This window comes from Camellia sinensis, chromosome 2, assembly GCF_055761805.1.
Source record: "Camellia sinensis isolate YWXY chromosome 2, ASM5576180v1, whole genome shotgun sequence".
Lineage (NCBI taxonomy): Eukaryota > Viridiplantae > Streptophyta > Magnoliopsida > Ericales > Theaceae > Camellia > Camellia sinensis.
This window is the reverse complement of record NC_138962.1, coordinates 101,484,099-101,506,854: the sequence shown is the minus strand read 5'-3', so window position 1 is coordinate 101,506,854 and position 22,756 is coordinate 101,484,099. Positions and strand designations below refer to the sequence as shown.

Sequence of the window (22,756 nt, the reverse complement as noted above, 5' to 3'; positions counted from 1 at the left end):
ATTGTATCCGGACTGTTCCGTAGATTCTGTCATTGTATAATGGTTGTTCAGGTTGGTTGGGTTTAGAAACCAAGAGTTGCTGTCCAGGTTTTTGGTTCTTCGCTCGAGCGAGGAGTTGTTCGCTCGAGCGAGAGGTAGTGTTTGATTTGGACCTGTAGCTGTGCATTCTTGGCTCGAGCGAGCTTTTCTTCGCTCGAGCGAGTTAGTTCATCCTTCGCTCGAGCTATAGTTCCTTCGCTCGAGCGTGAGTCTGGTTTCAGACCTGAGGGTTTGAGTTCTTCGCTCGATCGAGCTTTCTTTCGCTCGAGCGAGCTTTTGGGTTGTTGGCTCGAGCAAGGTTTCCTTGGCTCGAGCGTAGTTTCTCTGCGTCTGGTCGCTCGAGCAACCAAGTCTTCGCTCGAGCGAGCCTGTCCAGTTTAAATACACAGCAGCGGGATTTGATTAGTCTTTTTCATATTCTTTTGATTCCAAACCCTAGGTTCGACCTCTCTATCTCCCTACTCACCTTCTCTCTTAGATTTGATCCACTTAGGGTGTGTTTCTACCCTAGATCCTTCTTTAAAAAGATAGAGGGAATCAAGGGCTTCCATTTAATCTGAACTTTTGGCAATTTGGAGCACTTTGGTATTTGGGCATTCATCTCCATCTTCTCCATTCGGGTTACTCTTTTCGAGGTAGGGATTTCCTACTCCATTTTATAGGTTTTGTTCTAAGTTTTGGTATTTTGATATGTTGGGGATACTTTGGTAAATTTTGAGAAAAACCATAGTTGTATTGTTGAATTAATTTGTATAAGTAATTCATGGAATTGGGGAATTTATTGATTAAATGGCGTAATTGGGTAATTGATATCATTTGTCTATTGAATTGTTGATATAGTTATTTCCAGTTTAGAAATAACTGTTTTGGGCTATCGGTGGAGGATAGTCGTGATTGTTGTAGACATTGCATGTGGATTAGGAATAACTGAAACTAATCATATTGGTTAAGTCATTAATTTTGACTGTTGCATTGATTCAGAAAATACGTGTATTGGTTGAGCATTGCATTTGCATACATTGTTTTTGTGTGGGAGGAGATAGGGGATGTACTCCACGGTTTAGGGGAAGATAGGGGATGGACCTCTAAACCGGATTTTGTTTGGGAGGAGATAGGGGATGGACTCCATTAGCATCACTTTTATGTGTGCTTATTTATAGAAGTGTTTTATTGATACAGCACTAAAATGTGTATCAATCTGGAAGTATGAAGTGTTTTGTTTTGAGCTTGAGTCTCATTTGTTTATTGATAATGGAAGGATGTGAATATGATATATGTAATTCACTGTTGTAAGTTTGGCCAGGTTCTGAGCCATGTTGATAAAATTGGAAGGTAAAATGAGTTTTAGACAATAGTGTTATGAGATTGTAAAATGAAGTAATGGACTATCTTGGTTAACCATCTGTTGAATGCCATTGCTTTATTCATTGCTTATATGTGGTTTAGTATATTTCTACTGGGCTGTGGCTCACCCTTTATGGGAACATCATTTTCAGGTTCAGGGGATAAGCTACCTCCAAGGACTTAGCTTGGAAGGACTTGGATTCCAAAGACTATTTTTCTGTTGTTTGCTTTTATTTGTTAGTATATGTAAAAACTCAAGCCTAGGGCTTTTCTTGTATTGAGTTAGAACTCGTATTTTTGTAACCAAGTGTTGGCTTGGAAAGATGTAAGCCTGTAGGGCATTTTATTTGATTATTTAGTAATACTCTGATGAATGAATTAATAAAATGTCTTCTTTAAATAATGCATGTCAATGATATATAATAGATTAATTTTGAGGGCGTTACAACTTGGTATCAAAGCGTACCGGGTTTGAATACTTTGGGTACGTGGGAAGTGATTAGTATCACATTGGGTTCGTCTCGTTTTGGATAGAGACTTAGTGTAATGTTATATGCTTATGTGTTAACATGTTTATGTGATTATATGGGTATGGAATGTAGTTTCTAGGATGTTGATTGGACCCTTGAGTTTCTAGTAGTCTTGTTGGAAAGGCACTTGATCACTGCTGCTTTAAACTGGAACTATAGTAACGCATTGGGACTATCATTATCCGGGAATGAAATTCGTAGGTGCTTATGTGATTATGTGCTTACGTGGAATGAATTATTGTTGTCCATTGCATTAGGACGCGAGTGTTTAGCTTCGGCACATTTATTAATGTGCTAATGTCTTTGTTTCCTTTATTAGGATGTCAGGACGAGGACGGGGACGCGGTAGGCGTGGTAGGCCGGGTAGGCAGGAGGTGCCTGTGCCAGAGGAGATTCCGGCAGTTGAAGAGGGTATTGGCCAGGCCAATGTGGCCGAGCCAGTAGGCCAGCAGGCTATGGGCGCTCTAGCCCGAGAGATAGCAGGGGCATTCAGGGAGTCAGTAGGCATTCTTAGAGCTGAGAATCAAGCTCAGGCTGGTATTGCGGATGCAGGACCTTCCTTTCTGAAGAGGGAGTTCTTCCGGTCCAATCCGGATGAATTTGTGGGTGATCCTAAAGAGCCACTTAAGGAAGATGAATGGCTCGAACAGACAACGAAGACGTTTGAGATGCTTGGCATCGAAGACGAGGGGTTGAAAGCGACCTTGGCATCTTTCCAGTTGAAGGGGGATGCAGGTCAGTGGTGGAAGTTTACTAAGGGGCGTATAGGAGGTACATGGGAGGCTTTTGTGAATGCTTTCGAGGAGAAGTTTTTATCTCCAGCAGTCAGGGAGAAGCTGCGAGACCAGTTTTGTCAGCTTAAGCAGGCGAGTTCTTCAGTGGCCGAATTTGAGGCTGCATTTACTAGTTTGTCCAGGTTTGCACCTGAGTTGGTAGCGTCTGAGGAACGTCGTTGTCTTGAGTTTGAGAAGAAGTTGAGGCGTGGCCTCAAGCTGAGAGTTGGGGGAACTATGATTCGGGATTATGGGCGTATGGTTGATGCTGCAGCCCATATGGAGATCATGATGCAGGAGGAGGAGGAAGGGCAGAAGGGCTCCAAGAGAAGTCAGGATAGTCAGAGTGATGGTAGGAGACAGAAGAGTTTTAATCCCCAGCAGTCTCAGGGTAGCTTTTCGAGATCGACTTTTCCTGTACCGAGTGCTATTTCGGGGAAAGGCAGTCAGGGAGACATTACCTGTTTCAAGTGTGGCCAGCTGGGCCACAAGTCTCCAGTTTGTCCTCAGAGGGGAGGAGTTCAGAGAGCAGCATCATCATCGGCTCGATCTCAGAGCCAGGGTCAGGGTAGAGGTCAGCCACTCTCGTGTTATCAGTGTGGTCAGCCAGGGCACATGAAGAGGTATTGCCCACAGTTGGGTGGCACACCTGGTGCATCTGGTTTGAGGCCGATTCAGGGTCAGCAGCCAGCTCTGTCGGGTCAGGCCTCGAAGGCTAATCAGGGGGCTTCATCGTCCCAGACAGTGCAGCAATCTTATGCTCCTAGGGGTGAGCAGGTTGATCAGAGGTCGTCTGGGCGCGTGTACGCTGTTACCGCGCAGGATCTTGTACCGACTCCATCAGTTGTGAGAGGTACCTTCTTGTTTTGCAACTCGGTTGCTAATGTTTTGATTGATACGGGTGCATCTCATTCCTTTGTGTCTGCTGCATTTGCATCTGTTTTGGAATTGGAGTTAGCACAGTTAGCATCTCCTATATGTGTAGTGTCACCTCTTGGGGGTGAATTGATTTTGAAACAAGGTGTTAGGGGTTGTGATATAGAGGTTGATTATCATAGAATCCCATTTTCCTTTGTCGTTATGCCTATGAGGGGTTTCGATGTTATTTTGGGTATGGACTGGTTATCGTCATACCGGGCAGTTATTGATTGCTACCGCCAGAGGGTCACTTGTTGTACCTTGAGCGGAGAGTATTTTCATTTTCTGGGGGACCGGGTTGGTGATGTGTTGCCACCGGGGTATGTTCCACGAGGACGGAGTGAGCTTAGTAGTTTACTTGCTAACCTTTCGATTAGTGAGGATGAGGAGACACTGATTGTGTTGCCAAGGGTGGTTTGTGAGTACTCGGACGTCTTTCCCGAGGATCTTGTTGGTTTGCCACCGCATCGAGAGACTGAGTTCTCTATTGACCTGGTGCCCGGCACGGCGCCGATTTCTATGGCACCTTATCGTTTTGCCCCAGCCGAGTTAGTTGAGTTGAAGATCCAACTCCAGGAGTTACTAGACAAGGGTTTTATACGCCCTAGTGTTTCGCTGTGGGGAGCACCGGCCCTCTTTGTTAAAAAGAAAGGTGGTGCTTTGAGACTTTGTATAGATTACCAGAAGTTGAATCGGGCTACGGTCAAGAATAAGTACCCTATGCCCCGTATAGATGACCTGTTTGACCAGTTGAAGGGTTCCCGTTGTTTCTCTAAGATAGACTTGAGATCGGGTTACCACCAGTTGAGGGTCAGGGAAGAGGATATTTCGAAGACGGCATTCCGTACGCGGTATGGCCATTATGAGTTTCTGGTGATGCCATTCGGACTCACCAATGCACCGGCAGTCTTTATGGACCTGATGAACCGGATCTTCCGGGAATTCTTGGATCGGTTTGTAGTCGTTTTTGTGGACGACATCCTTATCTATTCTCCTTCTGAGGAGGAGCACGAGGCACACTTGAGGGTGGTGCTTGAGTTACTTAGAGCCCATAGGCTGTATGCCAAGTTTGGGAAGTGTGAGTTCTGGCTGAGAGAAGTCAAATTCTTAGGCCATGTGGTATCCGGTGAAGGAGTGTCTGTTGATACATCTAAGGTGGAGGCAGTGCAAGATTGGGCACAGCCTAAGAGTGTATTTGAGATCCGCAGTTTTCTGGGATTAGCTGGGTATTACCGCCGATTTGTGAAAGATTTCTCCAGGTTAGCATCACCGTTGACTAGACTGACTCGGAAGGGAGTCAAATTTGTATGGAGTGAGACTTGTGAAAAGTCGTTTCAGGAGTTGAAAGTTAGATTGACCACCGCTCCAGTATTGATTATTCCAGAGAGAGGGTTGGGTTATACAGTCTATTGTGACGCCTCACGAGAGGGTCTGGGTTATGTGTTAATGCAAGAGGGGAAAGTAGTTGCTTATGGCTCACGTCAGTTGAAAATTCACGAGCAAAATTACCCTACACATGATTTAGAGTTAGCAGCTGTGATTTTTGCCTTGAAGATTTGGATGCATTATCTTTATGGTGAGAGGTTCGAGGTGTTCTCGGATCATAAGAGTCTGAAGTATTTGTTTACTCAGAAAGACTTGAACTTTAGGCAGAGAAGGTGGATGGAATTTATAGAGGATTATGACTTTGAGTTGCATTATCATCCGGGAAAGGCCAATGTGGTGGCCGATGCCCTTAGCAGGAAACCTGTTGGTGACATAGCTAGCATAGCCATCCGAGAGTGGGAGATGTTGGGTGCACTTGGGGAGTTTGATTTATTTCTAGGTGAATTCGTTGAGGCTGCAGTCTTGTTTTCTGTTATTGCACAGCCTTCACTTGTGACTCGAGTGTTAGAGGCTCAGAGAGGTGACTTTGAGGTAGAATCTCTCCGTGAGAAGATTTCCGGTGGGAAGGTTGAGAAGGGTTTGATGGTATTTTCCGACCTGAGTGTGAGATACCGTGACCGTCTGTTTGTGCCGGAGTCTTGCCGAGAGGAGGTACTCCGAGAGTTTCATCATTCACGCCTTGCGGTGCATCCGGGAGGCACTAAGATGTATCGGGATTTGGGTCGCCAGTTTTGGTGGCGGGGTATGAAGAGAGATGTGGCAGCTTTCGTATCTAAGTGCCTTACTTGCCAGCAAGTGAAGGCCGAGCATCAGAGGCCAGCGGGTTTGTTGCAACCCTTGCCTATTGCCGAGTGGAAGTGGGAGCATGTCACTATGGACTTCGTTGTAGGTCTTCCGAGGACTCAGCGGGGTAGTGATGCTATTTGGGTGGTTGTAGACCGGTTGACTAAGTCGGCGCACTTTATTTCTATGCGCGTGAGAGATTCGGTAGATCATCTTGCCGACTTGTATATTCGGGACATAGTGAGATTGCACGGGGTCCCAGTGACGATCGTCTCAGATAGAGATCCTCGTTTTACTGCCAGGTTGTGGCAGAGTTTGCAGAGTGCTTTAGGCACTAAGTTGACCTTTAGCACGGCTTATCATCCTCAGACTGACGGACAGTCCGAGCGTACTATTCAGATACTTGAGGATATGCTTCGGGGTTGTGTTCTAGACTTTAGTGGGTCGTGGGAGAGGCACTTGCCGTTGGTGGAGTTTGCCTACAACAACAGTTTCCAGTCTAGTATTGGTATGGCACCTTTTGAGGCCTTGTATGGCCGACCGTGTAGATCTCCTGTGTGTTGGGCCGAGGTGGGTGATGCACCTCTGTTGGGTCCAGAGTTGGTGAGGGAAACGACGGAGAAAGTTGAGCTTATCCGTAAGAGGCTTGTTACAGCACAGAGTCGTCAGAAATCGTATGCCGACCGTAGGAGGAGACCTTTGGTGTTTGAGGTGGGTGATCATGTCTTTCTGAAGATATCACCTAGACAGGGTTTGATGAGGTTTGGGAAGAGTGGGAAGTTGTCCCCTCGATTCATTGGTCCGTTTGAGATCCTTGAGAGGATTGGCGAGGCTGCTTATCGTTTAGCTTTGCCGCCGCAGTTGTCTGGAGTACATCACGTGTTTCATGTGAGTATGCTTCGGAAGTATGAGCCGGATCCATCACATGTGTTGGATTGGACCGATTTAGTAGTTGATGAGGATGTCTCGTATGAGGAGAGACCGATTCGAGTCTTGGATAAGCGGGATCAAGTTTTGCGAGGCAAGACCATCCCTTTGGTTAAAGTTTTGTGGAAACACCACGGAGTGGAGGAAGCCACTTGGGAACGTGAATTGGAAGTCCGCGAGAAATATCCGGACATGTTTGTTGATTTGTAATCTTATAACTAGATTCTGTTATATTGTTGAACTTAAGAGCTTTACATATGTCTTAAGTTGTAAAACATTGAGTATGTTTTGGTAAATGGGTGTATCTTGAAACTTGTTTCATTATAGAAGATTAATGTAACATTGTATATGTTGATTACATTGTTGGATGTGTTATATATATCATGCAATTAAATATGATATGGAAGTTGTTAACATTGAAAGGAATAATGCATAATAGTGGTGCAGGTTGAAATATATGTTGTTTTATATATAGTGGGATACCTCTTGATAAAGAGATAAAGTGACCAGTATTGGGTCAAGTTGTTTATTATTGTTATATACTATCTTTGGGTATTGAAAAAAAAAAAAAACATGTTTTCAAATTTGTGCCTAATTTCGGGGACGAAATTCTTTGAAGGGGGGGAGGTTATAGCGACCCCGGTCTTTTCCCATTTGATTATTGTATCCGGACTGTTCCGTAGATTCTGTCATTGTATAATGGTTGTTGTTGTTGTTCCTTATTTTCTCTTTTGGAATTATAGGATGTGTTGGGCAGGTTTGTTCAGGTTGGTTGGGTTTAGAAACCAAGAGTTGCTGTCCAGGTTTTTGGTTCTTCGCTCGAGCGAGGAGTTGTTCGCTCGAGCGAGAGGTAGTGTTTGATTTGGACCTGTAGCTGTGCATTCTTGGCTCGAGCGAGCTTTTCTTCGCTCGAGCGAGTTAGTTCATCCTTCGCTCGAGCTATAGTTCCTTCGCTCGAGCGTGAGTCTGGTTTCAGACCTGAGGGTTTGAGTTCTTCGCTCGATCGAGCTTTCTTTCGCTCGAGCGAGCTTTTGGGTTCTTGGCTCGAGCAAGGTTTCCTTGGCTCGAGCGTAGTTTCTCTATGTCTGGTCGCTCGAGCGACCAAGTCTTCGCTCGAGCGAGCCTGTCCAGTTTAAATACACAGCAGCGGGATTTGATCAGTCTTTTTCATATTCTTTTGATTCCAAACCCTAGGTTCGACCTCTCTATCTCCCTACTCACCTTCTCTCTTAGATTTGATCCACTTAGGGTGTGTTTCTACCCTAGATCCTTCATTAAAAAGATAGAGGGAATCAAGGGCTTCCATTTAATCTGAACTTTTGGCAATTTGGAGCACTCTGGTATTTGGGCATTCATCTCCATCTTCTCCATTCGGGTTACTCTATTCGAGGTAGGGATTTCCTACTCCATTTTATAGGTTTTGTTCTAAGTTTTGGTATTTTGATATGTTGGGGATACTTTGGTAAATTTTGAGAAAAACCATAGTTGTATTGTTGAATTAATTTGTATAAGTAATTCATGGAATTGGGGAATTTATTGATTAAATGGCGTAATTGGGTAATTGATATCATTTGTCTATTGAATTGTTGATATAGTTATTTCCAGTTTAGAAATAACTGTTTTGGGCTATCGGTGGAGGATAGTCGTGATTGTTGTAGACATTGCATGTGGATTAGGAATAACTGAAACTAATCATATTGGTTAAGTCATTAATTTTGACTGTTGCATTGATTCAGAAAATACGTGTATTGGTTGAGCATTGCATTTGCATACATTGTTTTTGTGTGGGAGGAGATAGGGGATGTACTCCACGGTTTAGGAGAAGATAGGGGATGGACCTCTAAACCGGATTTTGTTTGGGAGGAGATAGGGGATGGACTCCATTAGCATCACTTTTATGTGTGCTTATTTATAGAAGTGTTTTATTGATACAGCACTAAAATGTGTATCAATCTGGAAGTATGAAGTGTTTTGTTTTGAGCTTGAGTCTCATTTGTTTATTGATAATGGAAGGATGTGAATATGATATATGTAATTCACTGTTGTAAGTTTGGCCAGGTTCTGAGCCATGTTGATAAAATTGGAAGGTAAAATGAGTTTTAGACAATAGTGTTATGAGACTGTAAAATGAAGTAATGGACTATCTTGGTTAACCATCTGTTGAATGCCATTGCTTTATTCATTGCTTATATGTGGTTTAGTATATTTCTACTGGGCTGTGGCTCACCCTTTATGGGAACATCATTTTCAGGTTCAGGGGATAAGTTACCTCCAAGGACTTAGCTTGGAAGGACTTGGATTCCGAAGACTATTTTTCTGTTGTTTGCTTTTATTTGTTAGTATATGTAAAAACTCAAGCCTGGGGCTTTTCTTGTATTGAGTTAGAACTCGTATTTTTGTAACCAAGTGTTGGCTTGGAAAGATGTAAGCCTGTAGGGCATTTTATTTGATTATTTAGTAATACTCTGATGAATGAATTAATAAAATGTCTTCTTTAAATAATGCATGTCAATGATATATAATAGATTAATTTTGAGGGCGTTACAGAGTTGCCTCATTGGTTTATCTTATGCACGTTGGTGAGTTGTTATTCCTTTTTTTTAACAGTACTTGTATAGAGTTGATTGTATCGGGAAAAAGCCAAAATGTCATATTTATCTTTTGGAAAGTGTGAAGGAGAACAAACTTTTTAAAGAAACATATACTTTGAAAAGCATATCTGTGTATATTTGGAAAATGGAAGAGTGTGGTGGGCTTAGTGAAATTATTTCCTAAGGTATTGTTAATGTTATGAAAGAGTGGGAACGGGGATTAATGAAAAGAAAAGGAAAGATGAATCGCCTATGGCGTTGATTGAAATTGTTGTTTTCAAGAAATGTTCTTACTTATGTTATTTTTGTATAAATTGTCACATTACTATTCTAGTATGAGAATGGGTGTTCATGATCATAGCTATCTGTAAGTTGTTATTGTTGAGGATCATGTTGAGTTCCCTACTGGACTATATGTTCATCCCACGTTGTTGAATTCTTTTCAGGTATTAAGCAGGTTGGGCTACAAGATTTGGATCTACTTAATTACTGGCCACGGGGCCTCAGTTATGTTGGCGGAATGCCATTGTTGTGAAAGGGTTACACCCTTCTTCTTGTACCTTAAGTGATGTAAGCCCAAGGGCAATTTATTAAGTATATTCATGTAATATTTACTTTGCATACGAATGAGAGAATGTTAATCACTTCTACAGATTGAATGTATGAGTTTATTTCCGCATGTTATCCTTGAAATTGAATTAAGTTAGTGGATTTGGTAACGACTTCGAGTAATAAAAAGTGGGGCGTGACATGGCCTAGGTTAGTGACCTCCATTGCACTTTAGAGTGGTGCTCGCCTAAGGTCTACCCAAGTGGTGGAGCCTACGTCATAATTTGTGGTAGTGGGGGCTTGCGTTCGCTCGGTCTCTAACCTGAAAATTGTTCCAAATTTTTGTTGTGGTTGATTTCTAGCATAACCGGGGGTTAATCTCTTACGCCCTTTGTAGTCTTGATGGTGAGAAATTTTTGTATTTCGCCTCCTTCTAAAATAATAATTCTAACTAGCATATCACCCGTGCTATGCACGGATTGTGTTTACAATTATCTATATATGTGAATTGTGATTTTTAAATTTTTTTTTATTTTTTTTAAATGTCTTCTTTTTTTCCTTTTTTATATTATATTAAAGTTTAATATTTTGATAATAATCATATGTATTGGACTTTTAAAATAATTAAATTTATTTTTTTTATTATATTATATTAAAGTTTAATATTTTGATAATAATCATATGTTGGACTTTTCAAGAAATTTTTTTTATGCTTGTTCTTAATGTATTAAAGTGTTATTATGAGGGATAATAATCATATGTGTTGGGACTTTTCAAAGAATTCATATGTGTTGGATTTCAAAGAATTTTTTTATACTTGTTCTTAATGCATTAAAGTGTTATTATGAGGGTAAGACTTGGGAGTTGGGAGAAGTTAATAAATGCAAAGTTTTTTTTTTTAAATAAAAAAATCAGGAAATTTAGATTGGGAGATTGGAGCTCCCATAAGGCTTGGGGTTAAAAGCCCCATTTTGCTTAATATATAGTATAGATATATATGTGAATTGTGATTTTTAAATTTTTTTTATTTTTTTTAAATGTCTTCTTTTTTTCTTTTTTTATATTATATTAAAGTTTAATATTTTGATAATAACCATATGTGTTGGACTTTTCAAAGAATTAAATTTCTTTTTTTTATTATTATATTATATTAAAGTGTAATATTTTGATAATAATCATATGTGTTGGACTTTTCAAGAAATTTTTTTTATGCTTGTTCTTAATGTATTAAAGTGTTATTATGAGCGATAATACTCATATGTGTTGGGACTTTTCAAAGAATTCATATTTGTTGGATTTCAAAGAATTTTTTTTGTACTTGTTCTTAATACATTAAAGTGTTATTATGAGGGTAAGACTTGGGAGTTGGGAGAAGTTGATAAATGCAAAGGTTTTTTTTTTTAAATAAAAAAATCAGGAAATTTAGATTGGGAGATTGGAGCTCCCACAAGGCTTGGGGTTAAAAACCCCTTTTGCTTAATATATAGTATAGATTTTATTTCTAAACCTATAGGCAAATTAAAAAGCCACGGGCATACGTTTTATTCTCAAACTCCCAGCAGTAGAATGATATATATTAGAGTGATATATAACCACACACATCATTAGACGAATGAATCACGTGTTTTCAATAATGAACTTGAATTCCCAATGACGGAATGATATCTCTATCTCTGATGAGATGGGGTTGTTGGGTTTCTTTTCTCATCATCTAAATAAGGTGAATCATTCAAATTTTATGGATCTCCTCGTGAGTCATGCATGGGTCATGCTACTATTGACTCCCAACCTAGGTCTAAACCCAACCCAATTTCCAACAACAAAAATGTTTGAGACCTCTAAATGAGGAGTTCTATAGGTGGGCCTCACCTTATGTTTTGATGTTTTAGTTTGTGATGTTGCATTTTATTTATTTATTTATTTTTTTAATGTATTGTCACATCATTAGAGTTGGCATTAGAGTTTCAACTCTAGTGCTCTCTATCATCACTCTTCTAACAAAACCATTTAAAATGACAAGGATTATTTGCAAATTTTGGCCAGTTTTCAATATCAAAAGGCCTTATTTCATCAAAGCAGTTCCACCTTTTCCTGTTTCATCAGTTCTATTGTTATGAACCACTATTTTCATTAACAACTCTACTGGGCAGTAGTATGAATAAAAGAGAGAGTTGTTTTGTTATCTAATAATTTTATTTGAACGCCTAAACTTAGGGGTGTTTTGACGCTAGAGCAGGGTTCCATCATCTCTAGTTTGGCAGCAATACGAGCAACACAACCATCGGCAATATTGTTGAGATAGACCATTGGTGTTTTACCTATCAACTGTACATGTCAAAACAACAAGATGAGTATGATAAACAGTGTCCCTTAATCTTAGGCTCCAGAAAAAATAAATAAATAAATAAATTCGGGATGAACGCAGCTTACTTCAGTAACATCTTTTGCAATGGCACACTTCTCTGCCATTTTGGTCTGATCACTGAGAACACCTAAAAGAGTCAAAGAGATCATAAATAAAAATCAGAATAATGTTCAACGAACTACAGAAAAGAAGAACTAATATTTTGAAATCTTAGTGTTGGTGCATAATGTATGCACTGTACATTTCACTATTTAAATTATTTTCTATATTCATCACTTTTATATGTATAAACCCATGAATTGTGTAATGTGAATTGTGTATCTTCAATATATGTAAATGACAACTAGAATAAGTAATAGTATTGTCGAATTAAGTCAAACAGTAACTGACAAAACAATAAATGAAACAGTGTTATATAGTCAAAGGTGAATAGTAAATATTAAATGTTATAATAGTGTTTAATTCCATAAGTGCTGAAGCAAGTGAAAAAGAAAATGAATGTTGACTGATGTGTAATAGATACATGGTGTAAAGTAGTGTTTTGAGGAAAATGTCTTCAGTGGAGTTTCCCATTGTATTACAAAGCCAAAGGAAAAGGCCGTGTGTGTGATCAAAAGGAGTCTCTCATATGGCTCTATTTTTATTTCTACATTATGTATTGTGTTTTTACAAAAAGATTTCATACGACATGTAAGGGTGTTTCCATGGTGGTGCTTTGGGCTCAACCTAATGTGCAAAGATAGTCTGAGCCAACACAACTACTAGTCGGGTTGCTATATCCTAGGTTTGACAAGCTGGATTTAGAGCCTCTATGAAGATTTCTCTCTCCAGATCGTATAGAAGTTTTCACCAAAGGGTGCCACCTCATGAATGAGGTGATCTTGCGGCTGGATAGAAACCACATTCCACAAGTGTTTTCAGTCAGGAGCTTACGAACAGCAAACTTCTCTGTGTGTGTGTGTGTGTGTGTTTTTTTTTTTTTTTTTTCAATTATCAAATGTGCACCCAAATCACACTCCCTCCCTCCAAAGAATCCCCCTCTTCCTCTTCTTCTTATCTCTCCCTCTCTCTATATATATCACTCTCTATATTCACATCTATATCTATATTAGCTTGATTCATGCACTAGAAGCTCTTAACATATTTACCATTCCCCTCAAGTTTCCATTTTCGCTGATCAATGTTTTATGGTTATGCATGGGAATGTGTATGCGTGGGAATCAACTGAAAACATGTGATCGCAAATGTCATGAGATCCTAAAATTGCAGAGGCAACAGCAAGACCAAGGCTTGTTGTTAGTCCAATCAAAGTTCTATCACTAGAAGTACTTGGCTGGGTATTTGTTTCTTTCTAGGATACTAGTTGGCAGGTTCACAGCTGCTTAGAACGTAACCATGGCAATAAATGTGGCCACTACTAATACATTACATGCATCACTTGGTGAATCTCTTGATGCTTGAAACTTGAAAATATTCAAGCCAATCCTTTGAGGAATCTTCTAATTGAACCAGTCAAGATAACTTTTGCATCTTGCTAAAGAGAGGATGCTAAAGGGATGACACAAACATCCTGAGCACCAAGAGCTTCAGCACGTCAAAGAATTTCTCAAAGTCTCACATCCATGGGACTTTCAATCACCATATCCAATATTGGACATCCATTGTTTTTAAATCCTTGCATTTGTAGCTTTAACTTCCACCGTCCCACTAATGGCATTGCTTTTACCAAGCATTAATTCTTTGCACTAATGGTCTGCGACCACCTCACTGCTTTTACAGAGGTCTTCCATTTATGAGCTTCTGACCGAAAAGGGCATCATTTCATTAAATGACTTCCTTGTGAGGACGTAGCTCCTCTCTCTAGCCACAAAGACCACCTCATTTGTGAGGTGGTGCCCTCTGGTGAAAACCACCACATGATTTGGAGACAGAAATCTCCATAAAGTATCCAAATCTAGACAAGCCATATGACAAGGTCTGCTACATCGGGTGGCTATGAAGGTTTTGCCAACCATAGAGGGATTACCATGCCTCAATTCACTTTTAATAAATCAATTTATTTGGATATATTTTGTGTAAACCATTATTTTTAGTGATAGTGAATGATGTATAAACACATTGTTTAATATAGTGGGCAAAGACGAAGATCCGTGGATGTAGGCTGAGTTAACCAAATCAAGTTAAATTTGGTGTCTTCTCATGGTGATAGTTTTCTAGCTCAAGTGGTATAGAGGTGTCGGACACAAGAACACAACGGGGACATGTATGGGACACGCCATGTGATATATCCCTTTATTTAATTAATTTGTTTTCAGGAGACAAGCAAGGGACACTTCAAGGACACTATGGGGACACTCCAACTAGTTTTCTTCCCCTTTTTCTTTAGTGCTTTTGCTGGATGTTGGATGTTTATTGTTTTTTGCTTATATTTAAATACTTAATAGATCATCCATAAAAAAAAATAAAATATATATATAATGATAAGTGTTAATTTAAAAGTAATATATTTTTTTAATATATCAAATTAGTGTTAGTTTTTATTAATTTTGATTGTTTGTGAATGTAATATTAATCTACATAACAAATACAAATATATGAAAAAAAATATTTTATTGCAGTGTCCTTGCCGTGTTTTTGTCTCTATTGTTTCGAAATCACTATATCTCATGTCTACATCCATCTTTGTATCTGTGCTTCTTAGCTATAGACACCGATTCGAATACTTGATCTACTTCAAATGTGTGTATTTAATTGTTAGGGACCAAAACATAAACAAAAAATTGTGTTATTTTCTTCTGAATCTCCTTAGCAACCAACATAGGCTAGGAACTTTTGATGACTAGCTAAGAGACAAAACTATATAGTAAGCAAATCTAAGACTAAAAAGTAGATATTCATCAGAAAAAATATTGCATTAACAGAGAAAACCCGAGACTACACAGATAAGAAGGAAATGATTACAACAGAACGCATGACCAAATATCAAAAAAAACCTTGGCTTTATTTCAAGAATATTGAGTTGGTCTCAAAACTAAGGTGCAAACACTGACATGTTTAGAATGATAGACTATATGTTTCAAATAATTTAGTCCATATCTATTCTATTATCTATACAATTCTATAAAGCACACAGCTTTTCAAAGGGGAGCTTCTATTAGCAGACCACAAAAATTCTTAGTTCAGACCATTTTGTCTTTCAAATTTCAACTTCTGAACGTAAACTTTGTTCGGTAGTTAATATCCGAACAATTGATTTTTGTTTAAAATCCCAACAACAAAAATGGTGTGAGCTCACACAAAGAATTATGTGCAAATAGAAACTCCCTTTCTGAAGCTTTGCCACAATTTTTTGTATAACTAAAATATCTTTAATCAAATAAATATTCCCTTCTTCTCTTTTAAAACATTGTAAATCCTAAATTTTTCAAATTTAAGTAATTGTCATGATTGTTTCAAGTGACACTAGTGTGCCCACACCTCTAGTATAGGTATGTATAAGCACTAGAATCAAAATTAATCATGACAAAATTTTAAGTATTAAGATCTGAGAATCATAGCCATTAGGAGTATTTAAGTATACAAAAATCATAACAAAGCTTCTGTGTGTGGTTTATACGATCATGTTGATAATATATATAAGTTGTGCAGATTAATAATTCTAACAGATCTAAAAGGGAAAAACAAGACCCACAAAACTGAATGATCCCAGAAACATACGATATAAATCATAGCAAATTCCAATGCACAACGCAACTCAACTAAGTCACACGACCTGTTTTGTTTTCTCAGATTGGAACTCTGGACTATACTTGAAAATCAATTCATCTTATTTATATCCTTTTTTTTTTTTCGTTTTCTCAGCAGCCAAATCAGCAGCCAAACATAGTGCAAAACAACTATCAAGTACCGAACACAACTCTTTACGCAATGCAGATTTTTCGAAGCAAAATCAAAGAGATCAACAAGTCAATATATTCATAAACAAGAAAGAAAATGAACGAAAAAACGAAATTGAAAATTCACCTTTTTGTATATGTGGGTCTCTCACCCAGGAAACGTCATCGCTCAGCCAACCACAAACAACTGTACATAGGAAAATTGCATTTCGCTGGCAGCTAAATTGAAAAAAAGAAAAGTGGTAAATTACTCTTTACCCCAGATTTTGACTCAAAATTAAGGAATCTCCAAATATAAATTTTGCTAAAAGTCTCCCAACCTAGTTTTTTTTAGGGAGTTATTTACATATATATCTCTTAAATTATTGAAAAGTATTATTTTGGTTTCTTAAAATAAAAATTAATCTAAGATCCTTCTCTCATTTTTAATAATAGAAGAGATCCACAATATTATTTTATGATGTTTAGAGTCCCTCAATCCCACACCTATATATCACAGAGAAATTTGAGAAAAACCAAAGGGCTTCAAAAACTATCTTCAAGAGATCTAAGCTTTTGTCTCTCTCTTCTCTTTCTCTGTCACATCAATGGCATCTATGTTGGTATCCAACGGCAATTTCTCCACCGCAAAGTCTCCGGTATCGTCAACCAGCCGTGTTTCTTCTATTTACAGTGAGGTTCAAGGTTGTCCACGGCCTCCCTAGCTCTGCCACCGGCGACCCCGACTTCTCTGTCCGCTCCGTCTGCATCACCGTCACTACTTCTATCTCCTCTCACCTCACCAAACCTCCATTTATTTCCATCATCAAACCCTTTGTTGAATCTCTCATTATTCAACAGGATCACAATTCTCAGATCGAAGCCGCATTGTGCCTTGTGGCAGCAATCAATGCTACTCTAGATTCAGATGCTATATATTTGAAGAAATTGTTGCCGAAACTCAAGAGGTTGTTGAAGTATAATAGCTTTAAGGCGAAGCCTGCGCTGTTGACGCTGATCGAAAGTGTGATCGGATCTGGAGTAGCTTCGAGTAACCAAATTGTGAAGAATTTAGGGTCATGTTTGGTTGAGTTTATTGGATGCGATGATTGAGTGACGAAGAAGGTTGTAGCGGAGGCGCTGGTGAAGTTGGCATTGGTGAAAAGAGATTTGTTGATGGAGTGTAAGATGTTGTGTTTGAAGACAGTTGAGGTTAGAAATTTTGATAAGGCTTGAATCGATTTTGAGTTTTTAGATTATGGATCTGGTTACTTGAAATTGTGGATTGAAATTGTGTGTGTGATTTGATCGCAAGGGGAGTATGTGATTTGGCCAGAGAAAATTAACAAATTTCTCTAGCCATCACACAGAGAAAATTAACAGACACAATTTTTGTAACGCCCTCGAAATAATAACATTAAACCCGACAAATAAGACATGCATTGATATTCAAAAGTTCCACATTCTTTCATTTCTTAGAGTTTCATTACAAAAAGTATTACATGTTAACAACAAAAGCAAAATGCCCTACGGGCTTACAGCTTTCCAAGTTAACACTTGGTTACAACAAAGAGTACCAACTCATACACATTAAGCCCTTGGCTTGTATTTACATGTAATACATTAAAAGTAAAACGACTGCATTATGTCCGCCTCTAGCCTCTCAAGCTATGTCCTTGGAGGTGGCATGCTTCCTGCACCTGAAAATGATGTTCCCATATAGGGTGAGCCACAGCCCAGTAGAAATACACTAAACCAACCATGAACAATGACTAAAATATTAGCAATTGATAGATGGCCAACACTGATACAATCACATAAATCACATATTTATGTCATACGACATATGAGTCCAAGTTTCCTTTCATTTTCCCTTTTTCAACGGATAGACATATAAGCACTACCCACATTCTCAACAGATATGTATAACAACAATATCCACAGATAAGCATATAAGCTATATCCACATTCTACAACAGATATGTATAACCACAATATCCACAGATAAGCATAAAAGCTATATCCACACATCACAAAGATAAGCATATAAGCTCTATCTTCACTTCTTTAGACAAGCATATGAGCTGTATCTACGGAGTTCATCCCCTATCTTCTCCCAACACTATCCGGTTTAGAGGTACATCCCCTATCTTCCCCTAAACCGCGGAGTACATCCCCCATCTCCTCCTCTACACATAACGTATACAAACACAATGGTTCTATATACAATCACTCAATACATATAATTAATGTATTCTATCAACCGTCAAGTTCCATGACACACTTCATTGATTAGTTTCAGTCCGCCTAATCTTCATGCATTGTCTACAACAAATCACGACTATCCTCCACCGATAGCCCAAAGCAGTTATTTCTAAACAGAAAATAAATGCACAATGGATATTCAATCAACATTTCATTTCCTCATTCCTCACAATTAATTATCCCAATTAATTAAACAATGTAATTAGGTCAATTCCCATAATTAACATTTCAACCCTTAGGTCCCATTTCCATCAATGATTTAACATTTATTCCATTTCTCTATTCCAAACATGCATCTAGGTTTATTATGAATAAAACCCCAACTTTTGTAAAATTACACAAAAGCCCCAAACTTTCACAAAATTACCAAACCAACCCCGACATCTCAAAATACTAAAATTTAAAGACAAAATCCATAGAGAGGAGTAGGATATCCCTACCTCGAAGTTTGAGCCAAAAAGGAGATGAAGACTCGAAGATCAACGTGCTCCAAAACCAAACTTTTTCATATTAAAACAAAGCTCTCAACGCCCTCTATCTTTTTAACAAAAGCCCTAGGCTAGATTCACACTCTAGGGAGATCAATTCTTAGAGAGAATATAAGTGTAGAGAGAGAGGGTCTCGGATCTAGGGTTTGATCAAAAAAAGAAAGTGAAAAAGTGATGTTCAAAACGCTACTGTCCGCTGATATAAAACACGCTCGCTCGAGTGAAGACTTGGTCGCTCGAGCGACCAGACACAGAAACCTCTCGCTCGAGCCAAGAAGTCCTCGCTCGAGCCAAAAACTCAAAAGTGCACTCGAGCAAAAAGAATGCTCGCTCAAGCCAACAACTCAAACCCTCAGGTCTGCAACCTGAAGCACGCTCGAGCGACAGACCTCTCGCTCGAGCGAATAACAAACCAGACCGCTCGAGCCAAGAAAAGCTCGCTCGAGCCAAGAAACACAACTCTCAGGTCCAGAACCAGGAGCAAGCGCTCGCTCGAGCGAAGCCACTCTGGCTCGACCCACCAGACACGAACTCAACTCTCGCTCGAGCGACAAACTCCTCGCTCGAGCGAAGGGCCAAAAATCTGGGCAGCAACACTAGGCTCCCAAGCACAACCAACCTGAAACAAACCTGCCCAACACATCCTATAACTTAATATACCAGTTAAGAGGATGCAAACAAGATAATAAACAACTACCAACATCCACGGACACATGTCCGGATCACTATATAACAAGGGTAAACCCGGGATCGCTATAACCTCCCCCCCTTAAAGAATTTCGTCCCCGAAATTAAGCATAAGTTTTCAAAACAAGTTTTTCTCCATTTTAAACAATGTTACACTTTAACATTCAACATTTCGACCCATTACCGGTCACCCCCTCCATTTAACAAGAGGCATCTCACAATATGTAAATCACATATGTATTTTCAACAATACAATCAACATATATAATGTCACATTCAACTTCCATATGAGGCAAGTTCTAAAACATACGTCAAATAAACCAAACATTTTCAATGTTTCACAACTTAAGACATATATAAAAGCTCTTAAGTTCAACAAAATGCAAAATTTAAATACAAGATCACATATCAACAAACAAGTCCGGATATTTCTCTCGGACTTCCAATTCACGTTCCCAAGTGGCTTCCTCCACTCCGTGATGTTTCCACAAGACTTTCACCAAAGGAATGGTCTTGCCACGCAGGACCTGATCCCGCCTATCCAAGACCCGAACCGGTCTCTCCTCATACGAGGCATCCTCATCTACCTCTAAATCGGTCCAATCCAACACATGTAATGGATCTGGCTCATACTTCCGAAGCATACTCACATGAAACACGTCATGCACTCCGAACAACTGCGGCGGTAAGGCTAACCGATAAGCAACCTCACCAATCCTCTCAAGGATCTCAAAAGGACCAATAAACCGAGGGGATAACTTCCCACTCTTCCCAAACCTCATCAAACCTCGCCTAGGTGATATCTTCAGAAAGACATGATCACCTACCTCAAACGCCAAAGGCCTCCTCCTACGGTCGGCATAACTCTTTTGTCGACTCTGGGCTGTAACAAGCCTCCTACGGATAAGCTTAACTTTCTCCGTCGTCTCCCTAACCAACTCCGGACCCAACAAAGGTGCATCACCCACCTCGGCCCAACAAACTGGAGACCTACACGGTCGGCCATACAAGGCTTCAAACGGTGCCATACCGATGCTAGACTGAGAACTGTTGTTGTAGGCAAACTCTACCAAGGGCAAGTGCCTCTCCCACGTCCCGCTAAAGTCAAGGACACAACCCCGAAGCATATCCTCAAGGATCTGAATAGTACGCTCGGACTGCCCGTCAATCTGAGGATGATAAGCTGTACTAAAGGTCAACTTAGTACCCAAGGCACTCTGCAAACTCTGCCACAACCTAGCAGTAAAACGAGGATCTCTATCTGAGATGATCGTCACTGGGACCCCGTGCAATCTCACTACGTCCCGAATATACAAATCGGCAAGATGATCCACCGAATCTCTCACGCGCATAGGAATAAAGTGCGCCGACTTAGTCAACCGGTCTACAACCACCCAAATAGCATCACTACCCCGCTGAGTCCTCGGAAGACCTACAACGAAGTCCATAGTGACATGCTCCCACTTCCACTCGGCAATAGGCAAGGGTTGCAACAAACCCGCTGGCCTCTGATGTTCGGCCTTCACTTGCTGACAAGTAAGGCACTTCGATACAAAAATAGCCGCATCTCTCTTTGTACCCCGCCACCAAAACTGGCGACCCAAATCCTGATACATCTTAGTACCTCCCGGATGCACTGCAAGGCGCGAATGGTGAAACTCTCTGAGTACTTCCTCACGGCAAGACTCCAGTACAAACAAACGGTCTCGGTATCTCACACTCAGGTCGGGATACACCGTCAAACCCTTCTCAACTTTCCCACTAGAGATCTTCTCTCGGAGGGATTCTACCTCAAGGTCACCTCTCTGTGCCTCTAACACTCTAGTCACAAGTGTAGGCTGCGCAACAACAGAAAACAAGGCCGCAGCCTCAACAGATTCGCCCAGCAGCAAATCAAACTCGCCAAGTGCTCCCAACATCTTCCATTCCCGGATGGCTATACTAGCTACATCACCAATGGTCTTCCTACTAAGGGCATCGGCCACAACATTGGCATTTCCCGGATGATAGTGCAACTCAAAATCATAATCCTCGATGAACTCCATCCACCTCCTCTGCCTCAAATTCAAGTCTCTCTGTGTAAACAGATACTTCAAACTCTTGTGGTCCGAGAACACCTCGAACTTCTCACCATAAAGGTAGTGCCTCCAGATTTTCAAGACAAAGATCACTGCTGCTAACTCTAGGTCGTGTGTGGGGTAATTCTTCTCGTGTATTTTCAACTGACGTGAGCCATAAGCTACCACTTTCCCTTCTTGCATCAACACACAACCCAAACCCTCTCGTGAGGCATCACAATAAACCGCATAACCCAACCCTCTCTCCGGAATAATCAACACCGGAGCGGTGGTCAATCTAACTTTCAGCTCTTGGAACGACTTTTCAAAGTCTCACTCCACACAAACTTGACTCCCTTCCGAGTCAGTCTAGTCAACGGTGACGCTAACCTGGAGAAATCTTTCACAAACCGACGGTAATACCCAGCCAATCCCAGAAAACTGCGGATCTCAAACACACTCTTAGGCTGTGCCCAATCTTGCACTGCCTCAACCTTGGATGTATCAACAGACACCCCTTCCCCGGATACCACGTGGCCTAAGAATTTGACTTCCCTCAGCCAGAACTCACACTTCCCAAACTTGGCATACAACCTATGGGCTCTAAGCAACTCAAGCACCACTCTCAAGTGTTCCTCGTGCTCCTCCTCTGAAGGCGAATAGATAAGGATGTCGTCCACGAAGACGACCACAAATCGGTCTAAGAACTCCCGGAAAATCCGGTTCATCAAGTCCATAAAGACTGCCGGTGCATTGGTAAGCCCAAATGGCATCACCAGAAACTCATAATGGCCATACCGCATACGGAATGCCGTTTTCAGAATATCCTCTTCCCTGACCCTCAACTGGTGGTAACCCGATCTCAAGTCTATCTTAGAGAAACAACGGGAACCCTTCAACCGGTCGAACAAATCATCTATACGGGGCATAGGATACTTATTCTTAACCGTAGCCCGATTCAACTTCCGATAGTCAATACACAATCTCAAGGCACCATCTTTCCTTTTAACAAAGAGGGCCGGTGCTCCCCACGGCGAAACACTAGGGCGAACAAAGCCCTTATCTAGCAATTCCTGGAGCTGGACTTTCAACTCAACCAACTCTGCTGGAGCAAAACGGTAAGGTGCCATAGAAATCGGCGCCGTACCAGGCACTAAATCAATAGAGAACTCTATCTCT

The 22,756-nt window shown here is 40.3% G+C and overlaps 1 long non-coding RNA gene and 1 pseudogene across 1 annotated transcript in view; one reads left to right on the top strand and one right to left on the bottom strand.

The window, feature by feature from the left end:
• Positions 1–22,756, bottom strand: part of LOC145819633 (uncharacterized) — a 225,757-nt gene that overhangs the window by 51,760 nt on the left and 151,241 nt on the right. The gene's annotated exons all lie outside the window — the stretch shown is intronic.
• On the top strand, positions 10,023–10,161 carry LOC145820760 (U1 spliceosomal RNA; annotated as a pseudogene).